Consider the following 6,000-nt stretch of genomic DNA (forward strand, 5'->3'; position numbering starts at 1 on the left):
AAAATGGGTAATGAGGGTTAAAGTAAACATTCTGTAAAATACAGCGCAAAGTAGCAATTAATATTCAATTTATTTTAACTATTAGTACTCAGTGGATAGCACGAAGGACATATTAATTGCTACTTTGCGCTGTATTTTACAGAATTTTTACTTTAACCCTCATTACCCAATTTTGACTTACACCACTTCTGCTCTGAACGGCTCATATTATTCTGTGTGCACTTAGTTTCTGAGTAAATGTAACTCACTTCGAAGTCTACTTATAACACATTAAATTTAAATTTAAACATGCATATATATTTTAATTTGAATTCTACTTACCTTAACACGATATTGTAAAGCAGCTTCTTCAAAATGCAGCCGATCGCTTCGAACCGTCAGGTTTAATGGTTTAGACAAGTAAGTTGGAACCAAAGTTGTAAAGGCACTTAAAATACAGAAACTTGGAGCTCTCTTTCAGGTGTCAACATAACTCAGATTAAAATATAGAATGCAGCAAAATAATACGTTAAGGAACTCTTTTTCTTATGGCTTATTTGTCGAAAGATAAACTCTTTTTATCATAACGTAAAGGAAATAGTTGTATGATAAAAGTTCTAGTCGAATGAGAAGTTGCTCATTCATAAAAATAAACTTGCTTACCCTGGGTATACAGGTTTAAAAACTGACCAGAGCAATTACGTTATAAAATTGGCGCTTTTTTACAAATAGAGTTGAATTTATGCAAATCGTTACAACATTGTTTGTGTAAACTTTCTGCACTGCAAGTTTGCATGCAGGGTTGTAGTCCCAAACTTAACAGTGCCGGAGCTTTGTATGTTTTTTAATCTTTGGAGAAGGAGGAAGGTTTGGATGCAAAAAAAAAAAATGGACAAAGAAAGAAATGTCATAAAGTAAGACTGTAAGGAGAATGCAAGGCAACACCAATCAACACCTACCCCATTTAGCTTCTGAAGCTCAAGTAAAACAGAGAGAGAATACAACAGCTTTTGTAAACAATACTTACTTTCAATATTTTGGCATTAAGTTAGGAGGCCAGGACAAATCCTGGTGCCCTCATAAAGTGTGTCGTAGTTGTGCTGAAGAGTTGAGGATTTAGAAAAATGGAAAAAGGAAATCATTTTCCTTTGGTATCCCTATGATATGGAGGGAACCTACAAATTATGGAGACGATTGTTATTTTTGTGTAGTTAAGGTAGCTGGATATGCTGCTAAAAACAAGAAAGCTATTGAATAATTTCAAGGGAAAAATTGTTCCGGGGCCGGGTATCGATGCCGGGACCTCTGGTTGAACGTACCAGCGCTCTGCCAACTGAGCTACCCGGGAACTCCACCCGACACCGTCTCAACTTTTCCCTTTTATATCCACACAACTCGCGTGGGCTGACGAAACGCCAGAGACCCACATCGAGTGCACACAATCTCTGTGTGACTTGGAATTGTGGTTTTCTGTTAACGTACACACTGACGTATATATTATGCAAATCTAGTCTTTCAGGTAAAGCTCCCTGTAAAGCAGATTTGAATAATTTCGAGCGAACGTTCAACCAGAGGTCCCGGGATCGATACCCGGCCCCGGAACAATTTTTCCCTTGAAATTATTCAAATCTGCTTTACAGGGAGCTTTACCTGAAAGACTAGATTTGCAAGAAAGATATTCTATATACTAACATTCCCTCTGCCATTCGGCCCTGATACTCCCGTTCCGGTACACCCTCAAGCAGATACATTGCCATCTGGATCCAGATGCACTGAAACTGAATCTCCAGTGGATCATACTTATGAACCAGACAATACTGGCGATGATAGATGTTTTAATGATTTAGTGAGGGATTTAAATTTGCCTAAAGAATCAGCAGAACCATTAGGTTCTAAGTTAAAAGAAAAGAAAGTATTGGCTGAGGATACATATTTTTCATGGTACAGGCATCGTGAGAAGGAACTTGTCCCTTTTTTTTGCTGAAGAAGAAAATTTAGTGTATTGCCAAGACATCTTAAAATTTTATAATATAAACTATAATTCCAAAGAGTGGAGGTTCTTCATAGATTCTTCTCAGAAAAGTCTTAAAGGTGTTTTTCTTCATAATGGAAACATTGCGTATTATTGCTGGATGTTAAAAACAACATGCGAGGAGGTCAAAGAGGAGAAAATTTGAAGTGCAATATTGAGGTAAGATTATGAAAGTGCTTATAATTATTAATTAATATTAATTAATGATTAATTAGTGGCAAACAATAAATTGTGGCCTAGCCTTTTTCACAAAATTCTTGTTGAAAATAATTTTTATGACGTTTCACAAAGCTATAATTTCATTTGTGGTTATTCATAAATTGTCTGAAAACCTGATGTGATGGGGGGAAATGGAAATTATTTTCGAATTCAGCACAAAAAATTTCCGTTTAGAATCGCCTATCAGATTGAAAACAACAGAAAATAAGTTTTGAAATGCAGAACGGTGTAATCGACCGGACTTGGTACCGCGAAACCTGCGACAGATTAGCACAAATAAAACTGGACTCTGTTCACTATACTTATGAAGACGGCTGTGCACCACTCAGTGACAGTGATCTTAATTGAATTTTTTAAAGTAATGTGTTAATGAGTATTGAGACTTTTTTATTGTTCCTAATCATTTATAATTGTTTAACTAGCCATACCGGTGCGCTTCGCTGCACCCGTTAGAAATAAATACAAAGTAATTACATAATAATTATAATAGGACATTTGATCCAGGGAACATTCGTGTTTGATAGAAGGATAAATCGTTTATTATGTTACTTAATTTAAATTAAATTTAAAAAATTAAAATGCGATCATTTTGATCCAGAGACCACTCATTTGGTCATAAAAATTATTTTAGGAAACACAGGAAACGAATATACAGAATAGCCTATCAAGTTTTCTGTGCATAAGAAGCTATTTTAATCTTACCTGTCCTCGATTCACTCAGAAGTTACTTAATAACATTATAGCATTATGTCCATCTAGAGAAACTACACTTTCCAATGGTGAAATAATAATTAATTATACAAATCGGTTAATTTAGCTTCCGATATTACTTCATACAAACACAGAAACATTCTCTGTAGGCTATGTTTCATAGCTTTCGATTGTTGATGTCCAAGGCCCCTTATAGACGAAGTAATTTGTTTTTTATTTCATTACACGGCTTTAGATGGCAGTTATTTTAATTTTAAAACTCATTTATCTCATTAAATATCAGTCCTATCAAAATTTTTCGAAGAATAAAACTTATGGGAAACATTTTTAAAGAAACTTTTGTTATGTAACATTTTTCACAAAAATCAATAATAAGCGAGATATTTCGATTTATTTAATTCAGGCCCCCTTATAACCCCTCTTTTAAATAATATATTTTGAATTTCATATAGCCTAAAATCGAAGTTACAACGAACTTAATTTATGTTCCAATTTTCATCGAAATCCGTTCAGCCATTATTGCGTGAAAAGGTAACAAACATCCAGACAGACAGACAGACATACAAACAAAAATGTCAAAAAAGCGATTTTCGGTTTCAGGGTGGTTAATTATATATGTTAGGGCCAATTATTTTTGGAAAACCGAAAATTACCAGAAAAATTTCGGCTACAGATTTATTATTAGTAGATTTCGTGGAATTGCCACGAGAATCGTAAGGTTTACTGCGCACGCGGTATAGACTGTATGAGAAGGGAGCGTGCAACGGGTGGAGTATGCATCTGATGTAAACACTGAGCAGTATACTGCGGTTGCAATAAAACCTGTAACCTGCATTCAAGAAATATAATGAATGATCACTGAAGTAGGAAATGTCTAAACATGTAAATACACAATTATTTTACAGTGAGATATGTTAACTCTTAAATGTAAGATACTCACATCATCCTTGAATATGTGCATTGCAGTGAAGAGTTACGTACATTTTGAGCGACTGCAAAATGAATCTCCTCCGATGGTCACTCAAACAGTTTTTATATTGGGAAAATGTACGTTCAACATCACACGATGTAATAGAAGCATATTTGCAGAACGGAAAGTCACTACTTTTTAGTACACCAACTACAGACGTCTTGTCGTGATCTGATAGTACATCATTTATAATACGAAGTTGTGAATAGGCAGAATTTTTAGCAATAACGTTTCTCAACTTATATTTCACTTTTTCTGAAATTAGTGAATTGTTATTTTGGATAACGGTTAGTGATACTTTATCCACCATATTAAGGGCTTCTGAGGGTTTAATTTAGACGATTCTAACAGGATAATGCTTTTGGACAGGATTTTAAAATTAGAATCAATGAACAGAATATCTTCCAATAGCTGTTCAGAAAGCAATGATTTTACAGCTGCAACAGCGGAACTGTATGTGCTATCCAATGCATCAATTACCTCCATTACTTTGCCGTAATAATAATTCTGCATAATAATTAACTGCATCCAACCACTTCCCCAACAGGTCAAGACTGGCTACGGGGGTAAGGGTATTCCAGGGGCAATTGTTTGGAACAGCAACACTATCATTGCAGTATGTTAGATTGAATTCTTGTTTGCACTGAAATGTTAAGCTTTGACTATTCCAACCACAGTAACGCAAAAACAAATGCTTACATAGGTATACATTAACTGTAGCTGCTCTATCTATTTGGACCGGTCACAATTCTTAACATGAACTGCTTATACTACGAGACCGGGCGGTCGCTCACCTCCTCTATACTACCGTACATCGGCAACCTGATTGCATGCTGCGTGTGGCAATTCAACGAAGTCTAATTATTAGTATAGATTCTACAATATAATCTTACGTTCGCCACTTTTGCTTATAAACATGTTTCTTTATTCTAAAAAATAAGTGGCGTTATGACCGTCACTGCGTCAGTATGCGTCATACTTTTATTTACTTGTATTGTTGTAAAACCTTGTCACAATTACAATTTTTGAAACGTACATTCGATAGGAAAGCGTAGAAATGATGAATACTGTCCGTATTTCTGATCAGTTGTAACATATTTTTTTAATTGATTGTGTTAATACCTTCACTTACTCTACATTACTTCCACTTTGTATAGTTTATTTAAATATATATATATATATATATATATAGTCCTACGTACCTGGTGTTCTTAAAGTGATTGCGCTGGTTTCCATCAGCTTCCCAATCTGCTTGAACACACTTTTGCGCCCGTGTGTGAATCCCTCGCGTTGCTTGAGCAAGATTTCTGTGACTAATTTTATTCTCCCCTGTGTTACAGTTCCGAAATGCACTGTTTCCACTTTTGTCTGGTAGGTAGACCACGTAACTAACGTTCCATTCAGGTCATGGCACTGGAAATAAGCCCTAATGTGAGGAGGGAATCATAGAGATGCGTTTGTGACACAGATTCTTAACCGTTGAGAATTACAGTAGATTCGTGTTAATATAAACTTCATTGTATTCAAAACTACTTCAAAATCATCCTAGAAATTTTAAATTTCTTCGTAAATTAAATTGTCATTTAGGTCTATCGTAAATTAGAATTAGGATATGAGTTGTAAATAACTTAATTATGTATCATGTTCAGTTAATATTTCATTATAGCCCATGTAAGCTTGTTAATGTGCATGGAAATTATTTTTATTTTTAAGTATGACTTTCGTATTTTTGTCATTGTTTTATTATGCATTTTACTTCTGGTAGTGTGGAAGAGAAGGCCTCATGGCCTTAACTCTACCAGAATAAATAAACAAATAAATAAATAAATAAACAAACAAACAAACAAACAAACAAACAAATAAACAAATAAATAAATAAGTAAGTAAGTAAATAAGTAAATAAGTAAATAAATAAATAAATAAATAAATATTATGTATTGAGAAAATTGTTTAAATTTAAGATAATTTTATTGAATAACTTGTAGGCCTACTATTTATACAGTAGCCTATTTATATATGAAAATTAAACCTGAAATCTTGCTTTTATATCCAGAGATTAATTAAAATAGGAAAATTGTTAATACTGGGT

At 34.0% G+C, this 6,000-nt stretch overlaps 1 protein-coding gene across 1 annotated transcript in view; it reads right to left on the reverse strand.

Moving 5' to 3' along the window:
• LOC138692771 (lazarillo protein-like) overlaps positions 1–492 on the reverse strand; it is a 47,735-nt gene extending 47,243 nt beyond the window's left edge. Inside the window, exon 1 of the mRNA XM_069815968.1 lies at positions 322–492. The gene's annotated coding sequence lies outside the window, so the exon portion shown is untranslated. The remainder of the gene's footprint in view (positions 1–321) is intronic.
• Between the last annotated feature and the right edge of the window lie 5,508 nt (positions 493–6,000).

This window comes from Periplaneta americana, chromosome 2, assembly GCF_040183065.1.
Source record: "Periplaneta americana isolate PAMFEO1 chromosome 2, P.americana_PAMFEO1_priV1, whole genome shotgun sequence".
Taxonomy (NCBI): domain Eukaryota; kingdom Metazoa; phylum Arthropoda; class Insecta; order Blattodea; family Blattidae; genus Periplaneta; species Periplaneta americana.